We start from the raw sequence: 24204 nt of genomic DNA, 5'->3' as shown, positions 1-24204 counted from the left end.
TTACCTTACTGCTCTCCACCCGGGCGCCCTTTCCCAGTAAAATCTCTTGCTTTGTCAGCACATGTGTCTCCTGGGACAATTCATTTCCGAGTGTTAGACAAGAGCCCAGTTTTGGGCCCTGGAAGGGGTCCCCCTTCCTTCTACAAATGGCGACTCTGGCGGGGACTCTTCTTCCCTGAGACTGACATCCTGACCACTCCGGGTACTCAGGGGCCAGCTTGCCTGTCAATGGACCATACCCAGCAACCACAACTGGGACCCTTTTGTTCCTGGTCTCCTCTTGATGCGGACAACTGGCTAGAGTGCCCCGACGGGGTAAGGAACAAGAGACTTTATTGACCTCTCTCCCCTTCCCTCTCTTTCCTCTCCTTAACCCTTCCTATCCTTCCTCGTTTTTCTAGTTCCCTGGTCCTGGATGCAGGAATCTGGTTGAAGGGCCTCAGCCTGAGCTGAGGATTGGAGACTGATCGCCTCCTCTTGGCAGAGATCTCGAATTCTGGTTCTGTTCTGGTCTGATTTCTGGTAGGGCCGAGTCCCAGTCCTCCATTCTCTGGAGGCCCAGGAAAAAGCCGCATAACGCCTGGGTAGCTGCAGGTGGCAGGAGACGTCTGTAAGGCTACCCCTTTTGCCCTGCTCTCCCGCCTCCTCCCCATTTTTCTTTCAAGCTGGCTTCCTTTGCTCCCTGTGAAATCTTTGAAGCTGTTAGTACTTGGATCTGAAGTTCTGTGTCTCTATAGGAGGCTTTCTGAGAGACTGTATTCTTGTATTTAAGGGAATGTCTGATGAGGACTGCCAGGTTTATATGTGTGAGTTTTAACTCTGTGTTCTATGTTGTGATTTTTGATGGCCATTTTGCTTTGTCTGGCCACCATTTGGTTTAGGCCTGCTGTCATTTTGTTAGAACTTGATTTTCTTTCCCTGTGCCTTGAGACCAGGGCTCTTAGGAACACTTATCTAGACCATCTCTAACTCCTGAGACTGAGGGAAAAGGGGGAAAAGACTTTAAAATTTTTATTTATTTCAACTGTTTTTTTATAAACTAGTAAATTTTATATTGTAATATCTAATTCATGACTAAACTTAGAAAATGAACCTAGATCTTCACTGTGTCTGTCTGAATATGTCTTGGTATGTCTTTGTCTCTGGGTAATATTTTTGAGGTTAATTTGTAAATGAGCTCTATTTAATTGGCTTAAAAAAAGGTAAGCACTTACAAATCAAATAATTCTAAATTAAACAATAAATTCCAGGTTCATGGGAACTGGGAAATATTTAGTATTAAATACTTGATATTAATGTTTGTTTGTTGACCTATCTAATATAGACATGTCTTAGAGTAATTAACATTAAGTAGAATATTTTCACTGTACCTAGGTTTAATATAAGTTAAATATTATACCTCTTACTAGTTTGTCAACAAGGAAATTACCTCGAGTGAAGAAACTTCTAAAAAAATGTAAATGAATATGAGCTTTTATATAAAAGCTATTAAAAATAATTATTCTTTAGAAATATCTGTCTAAAATAGTCTCTCCAGATTGGTGGAACTTAAATTTCTAAAAGTTGTGCCAAGTGTGCTAAGTGTTGGAAGTCTATCAAATAGGTCATTTCCAAATAAAATAAGATTTTGAAACATTTACTACTAAACACTAATTTCCTTTTACAGAGAAACTAAAGAGATTTGGGACTATAAATAAATAATGGTTGGTGCCATCCTAAAGGCACTAACACCCCACTCCAGTACTCTTGCCGAGTCGGACACGACTGAGCAACTTCACTTTCACTTTTCACTCTCATGCATTGGAGATGGAAATGGCAACCCACTCCAGTGTTCTTGCCTGGAGAATCCCAGGGACTGGGGAGCCTGGTGGGCTGCCGTCTATGGGGTGGCACAGAGTCGGACACGACTGAAGCGACTCAGCAGCAGCAGCAGCAGCAGCAGCAAAATGTTCTAAGAAAGCAAGGGTTTTAGACATTATCACTGGTATCTATGCTCACCAATCTATAAAATGCTAATATAAAAGTTAGTTCTTGGTTACTAAAGGAAAGTAGGAAGTGTGTTTTCATTAAAAAAAAAAAGTAAAAGGTATAAAAAAATACTAAAAAGAGTTATGCATGATCAGGATTTTCTAAAATTGGATTGCAATTAGGTAGATAAATGGATTTTGTTAAAAATTACACAGCCATAAAAAAACTGGTTAGAGTCAACTAGGTCCAAGATGGTGGAGCTGACTTTCACTAGACCTCGAGTCTTGGTATTTACTCCCATGTGACATATCAAGCTAAATGATACACCCATCAACACTGACTAAATCTGACCAAATGTTCTAAATGCTTTTAATTGATCTTTTTGATAAAACTTCCTAAATCAAATTCTTTTGAAGTTCTTTTGACCTCTAGCTAACTTTGGGATGATTTAGAGGGCCCCTTTTTGAACTGTGGTGTTGGAGAAGACTCTTGAGTTCCCTTGGACTGCAAGGAGATCCAACCAGTCCATTCTGAAGGAGATCAACCCTGGGATTTCTTTGGAAGGAATGATGCTAAGGCTGAAACTCCAGTACTTTGGCCACCTCATGCGAAGAGTTGACTTATTGGAAAAGACTCTGATGCTGGGAGGGATTGGGGGCAGGAGGAGAAGGGGACGACAGAGGATGAGATGGCTGGATGGCATCACTGACTCGATGGATGTAAGTCTGAGTGAATTCCAGGAGTTGGTGATGGACAGGGAGGCCTGGCGTGCTGCGATTCATGGGGTCGCAAGGAGTCGGACACGACTGAGCGACTGAACTGAACTGAAACATCCCAAACAGAGAAATTAAACTGTGTTTATTTGGTTGGTTAAATTACCTGAGAAAAGATGATCAAATTGTTGCAGGAAGAGGGACCCCTTCCAGGGCCTGAAACTGGGCTCTTGTCTAACACTCGGAAATGAATTGTCCCAGGAGACACATGTGCTGACAAAGCAAGGGATTTTATTGGGAAAGGGCACCCGGGTGGAGAGCAGTAAGGTAAGGGAACCCAGGAGAACAGCTCTGCCACGTGACTGTGGATCATATCATGAACTCGTTATTGCAAAATTCAGGCTGAAATTGAAGAAAGCAGGGAGAATCACTGGGCTTCCCAGGTGGCTCAGTGGTAAAGAATCTGCCTGCTAATGTAGGAGACACAGGAGATATGGGTTTGATCCCTGAGTCAGGAAGGTCCCTTGGATGAGGAAATGGCAACTCACTCCAGTATTCTTGCCTGGATAATCTCATGAACAGAGGAGCCTGGTAGTCTAAAGTTCACAAGGTCACAAATAGTCATACATGACTGAGTAACTGAGCAAATGGAAAACCACTAGGCCATTCAAGTATGACCTATTAATAAGTCAATTCTCTATGATTATACACTGGAGGCGACTAATAGATTCAAGGGATTAGATCTGATAAACAGAGTGCCTGAAGAAATATGGATGGAAGTTTGTAACAGGAAACTGAAAGTGAAAGTCACTCAGTCGCGCCTGGCTTTTTGCAACGCCATGGACTATACAGTCCATGGAATTCTCCAGGCCAGAATACTGGAGTGGGTAGCCATTCCCTTCTGCAGGGGATCTTCCCGACCCAGGGATCGAATCCAGGTCTCCCACATTGGCAGTGACCAAAACCATCCCACAGAAAAAGAAACGCAAAAAGGCAAAGTGTTTTGAGGAGGCTTTACAAATAGCTTAGGAAAGAAGAGAAAAGGCAGAGAGAAAGGGGAAGATATACTCAAATGAATGCAGACTTCCAGAGAAGAGCAAGGGAGATAAAAAGGCCTTCTCAAATGAACAATGCAAAGAGTTAGAGGAAAATAATAGAATGGGAAAGACTAGAGATCCTTTCAAGAAAATTGGAGATATCAGGGAACATTTCATGCAAGGATGGGAATGATGAAGGACAGAAAAGGTAAGACCTACTAGAAGCAGTAGAGATTAAGAAGTGTGTCAAGAATATACAGAACTATACCAAAAAAGGTCTTAATGACCCACATAACCATGATGGTGTGGTCACTCACCTAGAGCCATACATTGTGGAGTTTGAAGTCAAGTAGGCCATAAGAAGCATTTCTGTGAACAAATCTAGTGGAAGTGACGGAATTCAGGCTGAGCTATTCCAAATCCTAAGAGATGATGCTGTTAAAGTGCTGCACTCAGTATGCCAGCAAATTTGGAAAACTCAGCAGTGGCCGCAGGACTGAAAAAGGTCAGTTTTCATTCCAATCCTGAAGGGAAATGCCAAAGAATGTTCAACCTACCATACAAATGCACTTACTTCCCATGCTAGCAAGGTTATGCTTAAAATCCTTCAGGCTAGGATTCAGCAGTATGTGAACCAAGAGCTTTTGGGTGTACAAGCTGGGTTTTGAAGAGGCAGAGGAACCAGAGATCAAACTGCCAACATTCGTTGGATCATGCAGAAAGCAAAGGAGTTCCAGAAAAACATCTAATGCTGCTTCATTATCTAGGCTAAAGCCTTTGACTATATGAATCATAACAAACTGTGGACAATTCTTAAATAGATGGGAGTACAAGACGACCTTACCTGTCTTCTGAGAAATTTGTATGTGCATTAAGAAGCAAGAGTTAGAACCAGACATGGAATAGTTGACTGGTTCAAAATTGAGGAAGCAGTATGACAAAACTACATATTGTCACCCTGGTTATTTAACTTATATGCAGAGTATATCATGTGAAATGCCAGCAACTCAGCTTGTGATTCAGCGATGAATCACAAGCTGGAATCAAGATAATCAGGAGAAATATCAAGAACCTCAGATATGCAGATGATACCACTCTAATGGCAAAAAGTGAAGAGGAGCTAAAGAGCCTCATGATGAGGGTGAACGAGAGTCCAAAAGCTGGCTTGAAAGTTGACATCAAAAATAACTAATATTAATGGCATCCAGCCACATCACTTCACAGCAAATAAAAGGGGAAAGAATGGAAGCAATGACAGACTTTATTTTCCTGGGCTCTGTAATTACTGTAGATGGTGACTGCAGCCATGAAATTAAAAGCCACTTGCTCCTTGGAAGGAAAGCTATGACAAGCCTAGACAGCATATTAAAAAGCAGAGACATCACTTTGCTGACAAATTCTGTCTAGTCAAAACTATGGTTTTTCTTGTAGTCATGTATAAATGTGAGTGTTGGACCATAAAGAAGGCTGAGTGCTGAAGAATAAATGCTTTTGAACTGTTGTGCTGGAGAAGACTCTTGAGATTCCCCTGGACTGCAAGGAGATCAAACCAGTCAATCCTACAGAAAATCAACCCTGAATATTCTTTGGAAGGACTGATGCTGAAGCTGAAGCTCCAGTATTTTGGCCATTTGATGTGAAGAGCCAACTCATTGGAAAAGACCCTGATGCTGGGAAAGATTGAAGGCAAAAGGAGAACGGGGTGGCAGAGGATGAGATAGTTAAGTAGCATTACCGACTTGATGGACATGAATTTGAAACTCTGGGAGATAGTGGAGGACAGTAGAACCTGGTGTACCACAGTCTGTGGGGTCAAGTTAGCGACTGAAACAACAACAGGAATGTATCACGTTATACAATTAAAAAGAAATAAAATTTTCATATTTTGAAGAATATAAAATGGTATAATCATTTTGGAAAAAGGTCTGGTCATTTCTTCAGAAATATGCACACCTATACACCTATCCTGTCAGCCAGTAAATTGAAGGTATCCGCCAAAGAGAAATGAAAGCATTCTTCCATGCAAAGAGTTGTACAGAAATGTTCATAGCAGTTTTATTGATAACAACCAAAACTTCGGATAAGACAACATGGCAGTCCTTAGGAGAACGATAGCTACTCAGGCTCAGTGGCGTGCAGGTTGCTTTCCGTGCTTGCACCATCTCTGGGAATCCAAGAGTACGTTTTCAGGAATTTGGCAAGCCAGACTTTGTTAACCATTGAATTACAGGAACTTGGTGTAAAAACAAAAGGAATAAATACAATTCAAACTTTTCTAATTACTTTCTTGTTGCCTGTTCCCTAAGGTTTTGGGGAGCTCTGGGCTTTGCCAGGTGGAAACTCTGAGCTATTACATTAATATTTGGCTGTGGGCTCCCTTCCTGCGTCCCTTTCACAGTACTGCCTCTAGAGCCTGAAATGCACCATGGCAGGAATGCAACTCATGGGATAGTAGTGATCCGGGTTTGATTTCTTGCTTTGTTAATTTTTTAATTTTATGGATTTATGAACATGATTGAAATAGTACTAACAATACAGATGAAGAATTTAAAAGGATAGTATATGTAGGTGTCATACCTTGAATAGCACAAAACTATTCTAATATTCAAAAACTATTACTATCTCATTCAACAAAGAAGTTACTTGAAGCTCCAACAAGGAAAGAAGTGATTTATTAGAGTGGGATGCTTGTGAGGCTTACAAGCAGTGGTGTGAGAGGGAGAACTTAGTGGGCTACAATTTTATAATCAAAGGAAAAGTGGGGAGGGAGAAAAACCACATTCTTCCTCATGCATGAGTAGACGGACGTCAGGTTTCCATCATTAGTTCCTCTTCCAGGTTGGGCAGGAGAGTTTTATTTTCCCTACATTGTCAAGCCAGGACTGTCACGGCACTATGAAAAAATAATTTGAGGTCTCAGTACAATGAGGGTCTTTCACTTTGAAATGTCACCTTCCCCTAAATTATTTTTTATGTGTGCAGAGAGCATGTGCTAGGGGTCATTAACACTGAGCTCTGTGAGCAGGATATGGATCTTGCCCCCACTGTTTTATTGTTTTGGGTCTTGTCTCATGCTTCTGACGCATGGTTTTATTGCTAAGCAAGCCTGCTTGGTTTGGTGCTTAAGTATACCTGCTTTCTTGAGTAATCATTAACTTACAGGGGGTGTCTCATACTTTTTTTCTACTTTAATCTCCAAGTGGGATTAGCTACTTAATCACCTGCTTTGTCCCTTTACTCTGTCCCTATCACTTCTTTTTTTTTCCTATCACTTCTATTATTTCACTAAAAATCTTTTTTAAATTGATCACTGAAAATCGATATTTCATTTGTTTTAATTTGCATTTGTTAGATTCCAGCCAAGAGTTATTTAAAAATGTTATATTTGCATGTTTTCTTATAGGAATGATTTATTCATATATACTTTGCCTGGTTTTTTTTTTCTATTGGAGTCAGTGTTTTTTCTTGTCAGCTATATATAAATTGAGGGTTTAGTAGGAAAATACTGTTTTCTGTTCACTATCTGGAGGCAACGTTTTTGGAGGCAACGTATAACTCTGTTCTGGTTTTGCACATTGGGATGAACACAGAGATCTATGTCTCTTCCCTTCCAAGGCCCTGTTAAGGTAAAAGAAAAGGTATTTTAAAAATTACTTTTCAATATTTATTTATTTGACTGCACTGGGTCTTAGCTGTGGCATGTGGGGTCTAGTTCTCTGACCAGGAATCAAACTCAGGCCCCCTGCTTTGGGAGTTCAGTCTTAGCCACTGGACCACCAGGGAAGTCCCCCAGTTTTTTTTTTGGCTGCACTGGGTCTTTGGTCCTGCGTATGGATTTTTTTCTAGTGGGTGCAAGAGGGGGCTGCTCTCTAGTGGCAGTGTGTGGTGCCCGAGCTTCTACCTGCGCTGTGTCCCACTGCTGAGGCCCGAGGGCTTTAGCGTGCTGACACAGGTGCGCTCACGGGCTTAGCTGCCTCGTGGCATGTGGAAGCTTCCCTGACCAGGGACCAAACTGGTGTCCCTGCATTAACAGGTGGCTTCTTAACCACTGGACCACCAGGGAAGTCCCCCAAGAAGGTATTTTTTAAAGTCCCAAATAGTTTCAGAAAACAAGTTAAAGGACGCTGTCAGTTAACTGAAAATTTGAGATAACTGGTCATAAAAGAAAGCAATTGGGGTCGGAGGCTTCTGATCCAAGATGGCAGATCAAGAACATACTTCTCCATTTCTCCTTACACTTTTATGAAATAGATGATAAATGTTTAAAAAATAATAGACATCAGAGAAAACTGAAGCAGCAGTAGAGGCCCTGGTGCATGCAGTTGGGGAGGGAAGGGACTCACTTTTAAGTGGATAATTCAAATAGGCAGAAAAAGCTGCAACCCAGAGCAGGTGTGAGGGGGCAGGGGGGAAAGGTGGTGAGAAACGAAGCTGGAAACAGGAATAGTAACTGCAAGGCTGCCTGTGCCACAGCTGGACCTCATCTATCTTCCCCATTCTCATATGATGTTAGTTTCATGTTTATAGTGAGCAAAAACCCAACTGATCTCCTCAGAAGGAATGAACTCAACTGAAGAAAGCCGAGGCTTCTCAGCAGATGTTGAGGGCAAAATAAAGTCAAATCTAAGCGTACAAAAACTTGTTTCTTAGCGGCAGTTCCTGCACTTCCTCATAGTAGGAGCAAAAGTGTATCAAGTTTGGTGGAAGAGCTTCTGTTCTGGGTTAGACTTCGCTTTGACTTGCCCTACAGTCAGTTCTCACTAGAATTGTATGTCTGTTGGGAGAGATTTGGGGTACTGATGAAAACTGTGAAGCTGGTGAAGTTCCACTGCTCTACCCCAAGTGGTACCTCTGCTTTAGACAGACAGACAGATACTGTGAGGGGTGGGCGGGGGGACAGTAATCCATAAATAGAACAGGAGCAGTTAAGATTCATTTAGAACAGGTAAAGGAAGCGGGAAATAAAAGAACGTCTCTATGTCTATTACCTCCTGTTGCTTGGAAGATTCTCATTCCAGATTATGTGGGGTGTGGCAGGGAGATGACATTTTACTTCATGTCCTATTTTTAAAATTTTTAAAATTTATTTTTGGCTGCACTGGGTTTTCCTTGCTGGTCTTTAGTTTCAGCGATTAGGGGCTACTCTTCTTTGGGGTGTACGGTCTCTCATTGTGGTGGCTTCTCACGCTGAGGAGGACTGGCTCTCAGGGCTTGGGTCTCAGTACTTGCAGCTCTCTAGCTCTAGCACGTGGGCTCTGTGGTTGTGGTCCATGGGCTTCATTGCCCTGCAGCATGTAGAATCTTCTCACATGAGCGATCAAACCCGTGTCCCTTGCATTGGCAGGTGGATTCTTAACCATTGGACCACCAGGCAAGTTCCATGTCTTATCTAGACATTCTTTTTTAACCACAAGAACTTATCACTTTCAGTTTTTCAATATAAAGCAGTACTAGTAATTGGGAAGTGGGGCTAATCAGATCATAGTTTGGTTTGCTTGACTTGAGTACCCCACAATCAATGGAGACAGTCAGGCAACTGATGGAAACAGTTTCAGTGTGGTTCCCTGAGACACACCTTTCAGTACTGGCCACATATTCAGTATTGGGAAATGTGTGAATTACCCAAGGTTAGCTTTCTCCCTACTGTACTTTTCTTGTCAGCAAGCTTGGACAGAAAGCCAATTTTACTAAAGCAGAAAACTTACTCAACAGGTGTACCTGCTCCAGTCCCCAGAACATCTATCTACCTACAACTGGACTCAAGTACTACTTTTTCTTGTTCATTTTTGTTCAAGTGGTTTTTGTTTCACTGATTCTCTAAAGAAAATTTCGAACGTACAGAAAAGCAGGAAGAAGAAATAAGTCATCTGGAGTCCTGTCACTCAAAGACAATATGCTAGTGTATTTTTTGGACCCTCCAAATCCAAGCTCTGAAAGATATCTAACACTGAAGGTAGTCAGAGTTAGACCTGTAGCTCTACTGAGATGGTCAGCATCCCCCAGGATACTGAGTTATTTCTGTCACTCAGTTTCCCCTAATGTTAACATCTTACATAACCATGGTATGACTGTCAGAACGAAAATGGCCAATAATTACTGTTAACTAAAATGAGAATTTGGAATTTATGAATTCTTTCACTAACATCTTTTTTTCTTTTTTTCTGTTACAGGATCCCATCTAGGACACTACATTGCATGCGAGTTTCTCAGTCTTTCTTTGTTTTTCACTACCTGAGTTTTGAGGAAAACTGGTGAAGCATTTTGCCGAATATTCCTCAAGTGAGATTTGTCTGATGTTCTTCTCATAGTTAGACTAGGGCTATGCTTTTTCGGGGGAGTAAGACTGTAGGAAAAGTGACCTTGTCATTATGTCATATCAAGGGTAAATACTACCAAAAAGACATTGCTGTTTATGTTAACCTTGATCATGCGGTTGAGCAGTGTGTGACAGGTTTCTTCACCGTGAAGTAATTTTTCCTTTTGCCAACACTTACCGTGGGAGGAAATGACTAGGCACAGCTCATGCTCAGGGATGGGTGGGTGGCGATTAATAAATCTTCTGGATGGAGTGTGATTCATTAGAATTCTTCTATAAGGAAGACTTAGCTCCCTTCCCAAATAATGTATTTACTTACAGCAGAATAGACTCTAGTATACTTACCTTATATTCTAAATAAAACTGTGCCAGGTTTGGGCACTGGGAGCTGCTGCAGGTTGAGTCCTTTGTCCCTTGACACACCTACACGTATTTTTGGAGTATTCCTGACTTATGGCGCTGTGGGATGCTGCAGGCTCAGTCGTACTTTCCCCGTCCCAGTTCTAGAGTCACCGGTATCTCTCAAGAGCCCTGCCCAGCTCCTTTTGCGGGAAAGTGGTATTTGCAAGCAATGTCAGGGGAGTCTACAGCTCCTTTCCAGTTGAAACTTAAGCCTGACCCTGCCCACGCCGCCCCCATTAGTCAGGCCCGTTTGGGCCCCGCCGCACGTCCGGCCTGCCTTGCGTGCCCTGCGCATGCGCGCCGGGAGGCGTGACGTCTGACGGCGGCCGGGACGCCAGCGTGAGGCCGCCGGTGCCGAGTAACCCGGCAGTGTCCTTTCGCTTCGGAGCTGTTTCTGTGCGCGGTGGTGGCCGGAGGCTTTCCAGGTGAATATTCCTGTCCGATTTCGGCGACCCAGACGCCCTCAGGCCGGGCCCACCCACCCTGCGCCCATCCGAGGAGACCCCAGGCCCGCGCCCTCCGTTCCCCACCCAGGCGGCGGTCCCCCCGGAGTCTCCTCTGGAAAGGCCTATCCGCGCCCCCCAGCCCCGCCCGAGCCCTTCCCCTCCCCTTCCTTTCTCCTCCATGTCACCCTCTTTCTCTGCTTCCCTCTTTCCCCCGGGCCCTCCTAAGCTGGTCCAAGAGCCGCCGCCCTCGCCTCCTCCAAGCGGAACCCCCTTCCAGACCGTCGCGCTCCGCCCCTCCGATCCCTCGGAGCCTCCCCTATAGCCGTCCGCCTGTGTCTTCTCCACAGGAAACCCCCCTCCCTTCGTCCCTTTTTTCTCTCCTTCTGGAGCCTCCCTTGGAGCTGCGCGACCGCGCCCCATCCGAGTTGACCCCTCGGCGGCTCCTTCCCTCTCTCCCTAGAGCCTCCTCTGGAGCCGCCCGGCCAGCTGGAGAGCTCCTGCTGCTGCCCCCCTTCCTGCAGGTGCCCCCCGCCGGCCCGCTGCCCATCTGCAGTGTGGGCGCAGAACTCCGCCCCTGCTGTCCCGCCAGCCCAGGGGATTTGGACTCTTTGGTTCTCCTCACACCTGGAGGTCTCATCCTCCTTAAGAAGGAGTCTGGAGTGGCATTGAAGCTTTGCGCTCGCGTGTGGGGCCCTTCTCCGCTTGGTTTCATGTACTCTCGGTTTTGCAGTGTCTTAGTTTTTAAGTGCTCCTAGTTGCATTATGTCTTTATTTGACAGATTGTCTCACCTGCCAGTTACATTAGGAATCTCAGAGCTCAGGGGTTTTTTGTTCTTTTAACTCAAAAGTAGAGTAACTTACACAGGAACGTGTTTATAAATGACCGAATAGTAAAATTCCAGGTTTCCAGGGTGGGCGGGGGAAAGGAATGAGGTGAGACGGTCACAGTATCAAAAAAAATCTAGGGGGACATAGTTAATTTTAAATCATGTTGGAATTGTCTCCTGAGAAGCTCTCGTTTTTTTTAATGTCTTTTCTGTCTAGGACTGGGTAGAGCCACTGCCAGAGGGAGCAGCGCTTTTGTCTATAAAGGAAAGGAAGTTCCTGGGTCTTGTTGAACTTTGAGGAGACCAGTTCCAGTGCAGGAAGTGACTTGTCTCAGTCACGAAGGGAGGGGGAATTAGGGCCCCGAGCTACTTACCTGTTAACTACCTGTTTGTTTACGACCCTTAATGTTTGTCTGACAAATAATGACCAAAGTACAATAGATGTGTTACGTGCATGTGCAGCAAGACTGCTCCTGCAGCTGGTTTTCTTGTGCTCAGCACGTCCCCTCGGCCCAGGAAGTTCTTAACCCTGGGCTGGGTTGGACTGGTCTGATGGTTATTGATAGAAGGTGGTTGTTGGGGAGAGAGCTGGGCAGGTGCTTGTCTGGTCTTCCCTGTGATTGGTGTTTACCCTTGTGTGGTAGTGATGACTTAACCAGTGCCCCGGCCCTTCCCCCCACTCCCCCTCAAATCTCTTGAGAGCAGGAATCAAACATATGTTGCAGGATTATCCTGGCAGGTGAGAGTGTCTGGCACAATATAGGTGGTCAGTAAATGCTTACTGAAGGAGATTGCAGAATAGAACTCAGAACCTAATGCCGTTTCTTTACTAGCATGTTTTTAATGGTGTTAGCATATTCTGTAAGTAAATAACCTGATAATCTCAGGGACTGAATTTGTGAAATGTGTATGTAAGTGGTGTAGAAAGAACAGATACCTTCTTGAGGTAGTCATATTACTTCTTGGGAAAATAGAGGTTTTTCTTGATTTCACTCTAGAATGTTTGCTGCTGTACTTACCAGGTTGCTATCCTACATTAATATTTGGGTTCTTTCTCCTGTCCTCTTTTTTTTGTTTCTTACTGGATGTCTAAAGAAATTAAAGAATTACTTTATTAGTGTCAGTAACTACCAAAAACTGCTGAGTAAAATTAACTATTAAAAATGTTACAAAAGGACTTCCCTGGTGGTCCAGTGGCTAAGACTCTGCACTCCCAATGCACGGGTTGGGGTTCAATCCCTGGTCAAAGAACTAGATCCGCATGCTGCAACTAAAGATCCTGCACGCTGCAATAAAAATGAAGATGGAAGATCGTGCATGCCACAGCTAAGACTGGTGCAGCCAAACAAATATTCTTTGAAAAGTTACAAAAAGTGGGCTAGTTGAATCAGTCCTATTTTATTGGCTGTATGTCTGCTTCTGAATTTGATCCTGAGTACAGAGTATTGAACTTTCTTGCCTTTTTGTTTTAGTCTGTCTGTCCTTTGATGGGTGCTTGTATTGGGTTTGTTATTAAAAATTGATCAGTATGTAAAATGGCCAACACCAAATATGAACTGACCTCTGAATGATAATAGATTACCCAATCCTTGTCCCCTGTGTTGTTTTGGAGTCCTTGAAGAACAAAGTTTTCCTTCCTTTGGTAAGGAAGTAATTTTACAGCTAAAATACTAGTTCCTCTGAAAGTGAAAGTGTTAGTCACTCAGTCGTGTCCAACTCTTATGGGATCCCATGGATTGTCTCCTCTGTCCATGGGATTTTCCAGACAAGAATACTGGAGTGGGTTGCCATTCCCTTCTCCAGGGGATCTTCCCTACCCAGGGTCTTCTGCATTGCAAGCAGACTCTTTACCGTCTGAGCCACCAGGGAAGCCCCTAGTAAGTAAATTTCCTGATAATCTCAGGGAGTGAATTTGTGAAATGTGTAGGTACAGAATGAACAGATATCACTTTTTAAAAAATTTTGTCCAGCTGTGCAACTGTGGGATCTTAGTTCACCAGCTAGAGATTGAACTGCTCTTGGCAGTGAGAGCTTGGAGTCTTAATCACTGGACCGTGAGGGAAGTCTCCAGATACCACTCTTGAGGTAGTCATATTCCTTGGAAAGGTAGACAGTGCTAACTAAATGAGCCAGGTAAAGTGGGCTTTTAGTCAGAACTGTCAGATTCCAAAGGCAATATTCTTTCCAACTTTTAAATTGGTCCCTTTAAGATTCAATGATTTTTAAAGTGATTTGAGTTCATATTCAAAGTGACTTGAGGAATTCCCTGGCAGTCCAGTGGTTAGGGCTGGGTGCTCTCACTGCCCCAAGGTTGGGGTGAGGGCAGGGTATGTGTTCTGGGTTTGATCTCTAGATGGGGAAGGAACTAAGATCCCATAAGCCAAGAGGTGCACCCCCCAAAAATGAAATGTTGAATATGATTTGTATTTTTAAAACTTTTTGTAGATTTTATTGGTATGTGAGTAAGGTGGCTATTTTGCAGCTAGTTTGCTGGTAGGTATTCTGTCCTGTAGAACTCGACTCCTGTAGAGTTTTAGTTTATGCATTAGATCCTACTTCAGGGTATAGCTTCCCTGGTGGCTCAGAAGGTAAAGAATCTGCCTGCTGTGTAGGAGACGTGGGTTTGATCCCTGGGTGGGGAAGATCCCCTGGAGAAGAGAATGGCAACCCCCTCCAGTATTCTTTCCTGGAGAATCCCATGGATAGAGGAGCCTGGCAGGCTACAGTCCGTGAAGTCACAAAGAGTCGGACACGATTGAGCGATTAAGCGCTTGTGTGCGTGTGCACACACACACAAACACACACGGAAAGTGAAATTCAGCAAGGTATGTCAGAAAGCTATTACTGTTTCTTCAGAGACTGATTTAGTTAGGTATTCTGGGAAGGGTTTTTGCTTTATGGGTTTTTTTTTTCCCCCCCCTTCTACTGTGTGTTCAAATTTTGACAGCCAGGGGCATCTTAGTAAGTCTCCTAAGCCATTTGAGAAGCAGCCTCATGTGCTTCTGTCTTCTAGAAATGTTTTGGGCAAATTTTAGGTGGATGGTGAGGAAATAATAGCAAAAATAGTAGTAATAATTGCTGTGGGAGTAGCTACCATTTGTTGGTTTTAGTAACTGTCACACACTATGCAAGCACAAGCTATTTTACCCAATTTTCCAAACATCTTATCCAAGTAGGAATTAGTATTCTCACTTTATAGATGAAGAAACTAAGCCTTGGAAAAGCTAAGTAACTTGCCCAAGGTGATTTATAAGTGATTGAGCCAGGATTTAAATGCAGTTCTTTTGACTTCAAACCCTGTACTCTGAAGCATTAGGTTCTATGAATTTTTTAAAGCATATTATCAGAATCATACTTTATGATTTTTGATTCCTAAAAATATAACAAGTTTCTCCCTCCATTTTGAAAACAAAGAACTATTAGAAGGAAGGTTCAGGTAAATGCTGTTCATTTAGGGATTAAAAAAAATATATTTAAGAATAATAAAAATTATTGCCTACATGTTCACATTTATCAAAATAATGTATATACATAAATTGAAAATCCAAATAGCACTTTAAACCTAAGAGTGAAAAACCCACTCCCTTTCCATTAACTAGAGACAACTAGTTTTTTTAGCTGCCTTTTTTATGTTTGAGATATAGTAACATTGCTATTGATTTAGATGTAATCTTTGACTTCCTGCCATGGAGGACTTTTGCCTCCTGTAAACACACTTTTTGAGTTTACCAGAGTCTCTTAGATAATGTCAGTTTCTGTCCCTTTCCACTGTCCTCCAATCTGGACTGGTTTCTTTTCTGGGCCTGTGGCACAGTTATCTTCCTGTGACCTTCCTTCACCTTCATCCTGGGCATTTTCTTTCCCTTTGTTCATTATTGGCTCCCTAGTTCCTCTCTTATTATGGTGGAATACGTTCTTCACTAGGTTCTGGAAACAGAGTCGGGTGCATGGAAGGTAAATCTTAAGTCTTTGAGCATGTGTGTAAATGTCCTTATTTTATCTATTTGATTAATAATTCGGTATGGAATTCTGGCTTGAGAATAATTTTCTCTCAGCAGTTTGAGGATACTGATTCATCGCCTTCTGGCTTCCAGTATTGCTGATAGGAATGCCCTTGTGCTTTGTTTATCCATTATGTGACTCTGCGCCGCCCCCCTCCCCGGAAGTTTGAAGTTCTGTTTTTTTGTCTGTAGAGTCTGCAATTTCAATTAAATCTTACTGAGGATCTTTTTAAATTCATCTTGCTGGACACTGAGTGAAGCTTTTGTGTCTAGAAATGCATTGTCATCTTCTGGAAAATGTTTGTATAGTATTTTTTCTACTTTTTTCCAGTGGTTTATTTATGTAACTCTCTTGTAAGCAGGATGCTTTATAACCAGGGTTATCCTTTATTTATTTGTTTTCAATTCTTGGCCTTTTTTTTTTTTCCCCTTTCAGAGAGAGTTCTCCCATTACGATCTTTTATGCTCTTGTATTTTAGATTTGATTCATCATTTTAAACTGAGAGCTCTGAATGTTTATATTTTAGAACATTTTGTTTTTTGGCTACAATATTGTGTGTCATTTCTCTGGTAACAGTATTAGGTTGGTGCAAATGTAGTTGCGGTTTCAGACCATGAATTTTAAATCATTATAACTAGGCTCAAATACATCTTTATTCATCAAAATAGAAACCATTGCAATCAGCACATTTTTGTCAATGAGAAATAAGTTTGTTCATTCCTGTAAAAATCCATGCTTCTGGATTCGATGAACTCTTGGAAAACATTTTCTGCCTCCTCCTGGTTGTGGAAGCGTTTTCCTTGCAAAAAACTGTCGAGATGCATGAAGAATGGTAGTTGGTTGGCAAGAGGTCGGGTGAATATGGCGCAAGGGGCAAAACTTCGTAGGCCAGTTCATTCAACTTTTGAAGCGTTGGTTTTGTGCCATGCAGTTGGGTGCTGTCGCGGAGAAGAGTTGGGCCCTTCCTGTTGATCACTGGGGGCAGTTGTCAGTGCACCTCACCGATTTGCTGAGTATACTTCTCAGATGTAATGGTTTCGCCAGAATTCAGGAAACTGTAGTGGATCATACTGGCAGCAGATTGCCAAACAGTGACCTTGACCTTTTTTTGGTGTAAGTTTGGCTTTGGGTGTGCTTTGAAACTGCTTCTTGGTCCACCAACTGAGCTGGTCTTCACCATTTGTATAAAATCCACTTTTTGTCACATGTCACAGTCAGGTTGCAAAATTGTTTATTGTTGCTGTGTACAGTAAGAGAAGACAAACACTTCAAGCATTTTTTTGATTTGTGGTCAGCTTATGAGGCACCCACTTATCGAGCTTTTTTGCCTTTCCATTTTGCTTCAAATGCCTAATGACTGTAGAGTGGTCCATGTTGAGTTCTTTGGCTACTTATTCTGTAGTTTTAAGAGGATCAGCTTCAGTAATGGCTCGCAGTTGGTCATTATCAACTTCTCATGGCTAGCCACTGCATTCCTCATCTTCAAGACTCTCATCTCTTTTGCAAAATTTCTTGAACCACCATTGCACTGTACATTCATTAGCAGTTCCTGGGCCAGATGGGTTGTTGAAGTTTCGAGTTGTCTTCACTATTTTATGACCTATTTTGAACTCGAGTAAGAAAATGGCTTGAATTTGCTTTTTGTCTAACATCATTTCCATGGTCTAAAATAAATATAAAATAAACAGCAAGTAATGAGTCATTAGCCAAAAAACATAAATCGAGAAATTCATATTAAGATGATGTATAACTTAACTATTTTTATTTAAGGATATATTCCAATATCAAATGGCAAAGTTCAACAGTGAAAAACTGTAGTCACTTTTTCACCAACGTAATAACTTTCTTAAAAGTTTTCCTTTGCTCCCTGCAGTTGTTTCTAATTCCTGTGAAAGTGTCAGTTTTTTGTTTTTTTTTTTCTAATCTTATATTTTTTAGTCTCTTATCTCGAGGCTTCCTCAGATGCCTGAACATACATGCTGTGCTCAGACTCTCAGTCAGATCCTACTCTCTGTAGCCATATTGATGGTAGCCCACCAGGCACCTCTGTTCAAAAGATTCTCCTGGCAAGAATACTGGAGTAGGGTGCCACTCCAGGGGATATTCCTACTCCAGGGTGTCTTTCCAACCCAGGGATCAAACCTGTGTCTCTTATATCTCCTGCATTGGCAGGCGAATTCTTTACCACTAGCACTACCTGTGAAGCCCGAACACACATGCTGTTTCTACTTAAGATGTTAAAAATACTTCCTGGAGGTTTGTGTGTTTGTTTAAAGTTTACTACTTGGTGAGCTTTCTTCTAGGGTTTTAGGCAGAGGTCAGTTGTTTTATAGAAAAAATTTTTTTTTCAGTATTAATGAGCCTTGGGCTGTGGCCTTTGCCCACACCTGGAGAGTCTGGGAGTTAAGAAAAGGAAGAGAACAGGAAGTTCAGGATGTTCACTTACTCTGTTATTCCTCTAAGTGTGGCATCTCACTTCCAGTCTGAGCTATCCCTGATGTCACCAAGAGTAGATAAATCCTTTGTGTTTCAGCCTTTCCAGAAAGGAAATCCTCAGGATTGGGGAGGATAGTAGCCTGGATGTGTTAGAGGGCCTAGTGACTCTTCTTAAAGACTTTCAGTAAATTCTGATAATCTCCCCCACCTTTAGAATTATCTCATATTTCTAAATCCTGAATCTTCACAGTGTTCTGTGACTAGGGTTGGCTTGCTGTGTTTTGATTGTTAGCACATGAAAAGCAGAGAAAGCTAAATTTTATATTTATTAGTTACTACTTGTTCATTTACTTTAGACCTTTCACTATGTTCTTAGCAGCTCATCTGCTTTTGTTTCTGTTGCCATTCTTTTTGCCTTTGTGGATTTATGCAACTAAAATTCATTTCATGAGAAAGCAGATTAGGTGTTTAATTTGTCATTAATGTTGAAAATAGCAAAGCAGTCCAGGAGGGGTGATCTTTACATTATTAATAGATTGTTTGTCTTGGATTCTCATTTTAATGTCACTGTTGCGTCTTCTCTCTTTGAAACTAACTCTCATGTGAATTGAAGTGTTTAGTGACAAGAAATATGGACTTGTAGAAATATGTAATATTTCTAAATACTGTGGATGGGAAAATGGCAAGATGGATATTTAAAGTCTGCCTTTTTTTCTTTTTCCCTTCTGAGCACTGAGTTGGTCTAGGCTGATGATGGACCTGTTTTGGGCAGTGGCATGTGAATGCTCTACAAGGCTGAGGGCAAGTAGGCTGAGTGATGGGCAGTATCCCTCCTCCTCCGCTCTGTGATCAGGGCTCAGGATATGCTGGAGGAGCTTGGCAGGGGACAGACTCTAGATAAAAAGATGTAGCTGTGGTCCAGCATTGGTAAGGTGGGTCATTTAGGAGCAGATGAAGCAGCTGCTCCTGTTTATGTACTTGTTACCTTGGTGTCTCTTATTTATGCGGCTCAGTGTTGGGGTCTGTATTGTGTTACGTCTCACTTATAGGTTGGGAGCCAGAGGTTGAGGATGCTCCTGCTAATGAGGCAATATGCTCCACATAGTGGTGTGACATGGTACCTGACAGAAGAGGCTGGCAGGCACAAAGGAAGCACACCTCTTTAATGGAGAGAAAGAGCTTGTTTTTTAAGGTTTTGGATGGTTTGTAGCCTGTTCCTACAGTCTTCTCTGCTGCCTGTGTTTCAGTACATTTGAGTCCTTAACTCAGAACTCTAGACTTTTTGTCTTAAAAAAGAAATTCTAACATTTTAGGCTGTAAATAACAAATATCTCTTACTGTTAATGCTGTAACTTTGAGTTATTTAGTAAGGGGAAGGAATTACACAAATCAAATAGTTTGACCTGTTTTTTGTAACCACCATCCCCTTCACTGTGAAATTGAAGTCACAGTGTATGTTTTCTCAGGCACATTCTATAGTGATGTGGCTGTATGGTTTTAATCATTTTTATACTTAGGATGCCTTTTAGCCTCAGTTGGTTTTAATGAACTGTGATCACTGTTTTCACATTGGCACTTGTGTTGTCACAGTTTGGCCATTAAATACCCTTTCTTTAGCTGGTTGGCTTTTTTCCTGAGAGCACCTTTGTTTTTTTGACAGTAAGACATCTTAGGCACATCTTGAGGTATCTTGTCCCTGAATTGTAACCAGCTCATTTTCAAGTACAGGTTCCTTTTAGAGGAGACCAGTATTAGAGATGAATATCTGGGCATGTAAGATTGTCCATGTAATGACTAAGGGTAGACAGGATGATACCAGATAAGAAGCTACCTGAGTCTGCAGAACAATTACCCTTTTTCAAAAAGTAATGAGTTTCTGTTGCTAATTTCAGTTTAAGTTTCTTTCTACCTTGTAATCATCTACCTTTCCCTTTCTTCATTTGTTTTGACTATTTAGCCATGCCAGAGGTACATTTATAATGTTGTCCTATCTGTGTAGAATTTTTTTTTTTTCCGTTTTATTCCTGTTTTAAATCTTGCCTCAAGTGGCCTGAAATTGATTTCCAAGTTGGGTTTTCAGTTTTCTCTTGTTGACATCCCCTTGAGTCACATCTACCTGAAAAGTGAAAGAAACCCAGCCTCACCCCCAAGCAAATGTCAAAGAAAACATAGGCACGATATCTGGCAACTCAAATGTTAATGTATACAGTTAGTAAATAACTGGAAATTTCTTGGTCCTTAAGGAACTCTCTTTTTAAGTCTTCACTTTCCTGGATGCTAGTGGATCCAGGATGTGAATGGTCAGTTCTGGATTAATCTGGATGCTAATTTTCAGTTCAGTTCAGTCACTCAGTTGTGTCCAACTCTTTGCGACCCTGTGGACTGCAGCATGCCAGGCTTCCCTGTCCGTCACCAACCCCTGGAGCTTGCTCAAACTTGGGATGTTAATCTTACAGGCACATAAAGTTGCTGGCCTCGGATTCTTAAAGACCTGTGAATAAATGAAGCTGCTGTTAATTTCAGTGTTAGGCTGAGCTGCCATTTTGACCAGTATAAATGTCAACAAACATAGCTAAAGGAATATCAATCATTAGAGATTTTAAAAAATTTGCCACAGAAGTTTGGGAAATTCCTTCCTATTGCTCCACATTTTTGCACTGTTCACTTGGTTCCACATCCACCAGCAAAGTTGTGTGGCAGCATTTCAGTCAGGTTTTATGTATGTATTGTAAACTAGGTGGCTCCCAATACCTACAGGTAATTTTTGGCCTAATCCGAACTATTTTCCTTTTCGGAAAATAAACGAGTTTCTGTTAACGATTGTAGGAAGTTTTAGTATAAATATCCAGGATTTGGCATGAGTGAATACCCTTCAGTTTTATGTTTTGGGGTAATAATATCATTGCAGAGATGTGATGGCATCTGTAACATCCATCCCCTGTCTTTTTAACTTCCAAGTTTAATCTTTTTCTTCCATTAGAGTGTCAACTAGCATGAAAGCTGGGCTTTTGGCTTGGTCACTGCTTTATCCTTAGTGTGTGCTGCAAGGCTAGGCACACATCAGATGTTCAAAGAATATTTGTTGAATGAAAATATAATAGTATTATTTCTCTGCCTCAAATGCTTTTGGAAGTAAACGATCGTTTCAGGGATGTTACAGGCCACCTGTAACATTCTTCTGGCACCAGGGACTGTTTTTGTGGAGTAGGGGCCAGCAGGCTATGGGTAGCAGGCTCTGCTTGTCTGCCACCGACCTCCTGCTGTGTCACAGACCACACCAGTCTGCTTCCTGGGGGTTGGGGACCCTTATTATAGGCTGCAAGTTGCAGAAAACTCGGTTTAAGTAATGATGAAACCCATCATTTTGCTTAATGGAAAGCCTTGCATTAGCGGGAATTTTCCTGGTCGGGTGAGTCAGTGGCTCAGCAGTTAGCACTGCCTTCTCAACAGTCAGCTGCCTCGGGCATGTAACCTCATCAGCAGCAGCAGTAAGCAGCACGCACATCCTCTGGGAGAAGGAAGAGACTGACTTTGTGCATCTAGTTCATCTGGGACTGTATGTTTGAGTACCTAAATGTGGGAGAGAAAGATGAAAAAACATCTTTTCTTTCTTGGTGAGGACAAGCAGCGTGAACTGGCAAAAACTTCCGGGAGACTAAGAACATTCATTTTGAAGACGCTGAAGTGTAGGATGACTCGTGAGCCGTACTTAGGTGTGGGAAACATTAAACGAGGGAGAGCTCATTTGTTCCTTTGAGGTGGCTACTTGGGCTTGTGCTCCGTTTTGCCAACCTTCCAAAACTTATATGTCTTAAGAGAATACCTAAAAATGCTAAAGTAGAAAACAAAAGTAGCTCATAAGTTCAGCCTCCAAATAGTATCTGTTGATGTGTTCAGTCCCTGGCCTGGGAAGATCCCACGTGCCGCGGGGAGCTTAAGCCTGTGTGTCACGACTACTGAGGCCATGCTCTGAGCCCGTAGGCTGCAGCTACGGCGCCTGTGTGCCAGGAGCGCTGCAGCCTGCACCCCAGAACCCGTGCTCCCCGAGAGGAGAGTAGCCCCTGCTCACCACACATAGAGAGAACCCTCAGGCAGCAGTGAACCCAGTGCAGCCAAGAATTAAATAAATGAAATGATACAACATTTGCAAGTTGTTTTTAAAAACTTGAATAGTACAGAAAGTTGTAATAGGCCTGAGTATTCACCCTCTTTTCTGATGCTCAGCATTGCCCATTCCTCTCCTCAGAGGTACACATTATTAACAGTTTTATGATACCTTCCAGAAAGCAGTTGTGCTGGTTGATACCGGCTCTGTGTGTTCATTAGCACACACTGTTCCGCTGCAGTCCTTTCCACATCTGTATGATCATCTGCCATGTGTGGAGGGGCCTCTGGTTGGGGACAGTGTTATGCATATGTGGGTGAAATTGCATGTGTGTATCAAGGAGGCATATTCCTAGTGATGGTGAGGTTGCTAGGTCAGAGTGTATGAATATTTAAAGTTTGGATGGATATTGTCAAATTCTCCTCCCAAAAGATTACAGCAGTTTTCATTCCTGACATTATGCTTTCTCCTTTCTGGGTATCATAGTTTCTTTTATTTGTGGCCCTATAATAGGTAATGTTGTTAACTTGTGATTTGAATTTTGTTATTTGAATTGAGAGAGAAATGGAGTAGCTTTTGAGTTTTTTGCCCATTCATGTTTCTTTTTCTCTGAACTGTCAAATGATTGCTGTTTCTGTTGTCAGTCGGCTTTGTAAGTGAAGGAAAGTTAACTCACTGCTGCTATGTGTATGGTTGTAAAATGTATTTTTCTTAGTCTTTTATTGGTCTTCTTTAGTTTTGCCACTCAGATTTTTATTTTTATGGAGTTAAAGTTATTAGACTTTTTTTTTTTTGGTGAGTTCTGCTCTTTGAGTTTTTTGTTCTGCTGTGACCTGGCCACTCCACCGGCTGACACCCATGCACGCCCAGCTGTAACTGGGCTATGTAAAGTCATTAGGGCACACCTAGAGAAGGCAATGGCCGCCCACTCCAGTGCTCTTGCCTGGAAAATCCCATGGACGGAGGAGCCTGGTGGACTGCAGTCCATGGGGTCGCTAAGAGTAGGGCATGACTGAGCGACTTCACTTTCACTTTTCACTTTCATGCATTGGAGAAGGAAATGGCAACCCACTCCAGTGTTCTTGCCTGGAGAATCCCAGGGACCAGGGAGCCTAGTGGGCCGCCGTCTGTGGCGTCGCACAGGGTCGAACATGACTGAAGCGACTTAGCAACAGCAGCAGCAGGGTACACCCAGGGTAGGGTTTAGGCAGCTGGACCCCAGAGCCCCACCATTCCAGGCGTGTTAGGAGAAGTCACAAGTTCTTGACAAAGCTGAATCTTTGTGTTCTGGGGCTGCCTTATGTCTATTAGACCTAAGTGGAGTTAGACTTAGTAAGGTGGGCAGGATTGTTGTTTTTCAGTCACCAAGTTCTATCTGACTCTTTGACTCCACGGACTGCAGCATTCCAGGCCTCCCTGTCTCTCACCATCTCTGGAATTTGCCCAAGTTCCTGTCCATTGAATCGGTGATGCCATCCCACCATCTCAGCTCTGTTGCCCTCTTCTCCTTCTGCCTTCAATCTTTCCCAGCTTCAGGGTCTTTTCCAATGAGTTGGCTGTTTGCATCAGGTGGCCAAAGTATTGGAGTTTCAGCATCAGTCTTACTTTAAAAAGGTGGGCAGGGTGCTGAGGCTAAAAACTAGAATGTATGTGTCAGGGGTTGTATTGGCCCAGTTAACGAGGTATTAAGTAAATTCCAGATGGCCAGTGACATAAAATGACTTTGGTCCTTTACCCAGCTGGAAGGAGTAAGGACAGAGAGACCAAAACAACTGTGATTTTGTGATATGATAAGAAACATGAACTTCTAAAATGTTGGCATTTTCTGACAGATTAGAGGCATAAGGAGTTGTTTTTTTTTGTTTTTTCTTTAGTTCACAATAAATCCCTTTCAACCATACCTGAGTTTATACTAATGAGATGACTCTTGGTGTGGGGTGCACCTAGGTGAC

General features: G+C 42.5%; 1 protein-coding gene across 2 annotated transcripts in view; it reads left to right on the top strand.

The window, feature by feature from the left end:
- The window catches only part of PLEKHB2 (pleckstrin homology domain containing B2), a 48782-nt gene continuing 35324 nt past the window's right edge, over nt 10747-24204 (top strand). For both annotated transcript variants that reach the window (XM_005675826.3, XM_005675825.3), the window contains exon 1: nt 10747-10861. The gene's annotated coding sequence lies outside the window, so the exon portion shown is untranslated. The remainder of the gene's footprint in view (nt 10862-24204) is intronic.

This window comes from Capra hircus, chromosome 2 (assembly GCF_001704415.2).
Source record: "Capra hircus breed San Clemente chromosome 2, ASM170441v1, whole genome shotgun sequence".
NCBI classification, from domain to species: Eukaryota; Metazoa; Chordata; class Mammalia; order Artiodactyla; family Bovidae; genus Capra; species Capra hircus.
This window is presented reverse-complemented; position numbering and strand designations above follow the sequence as displayed.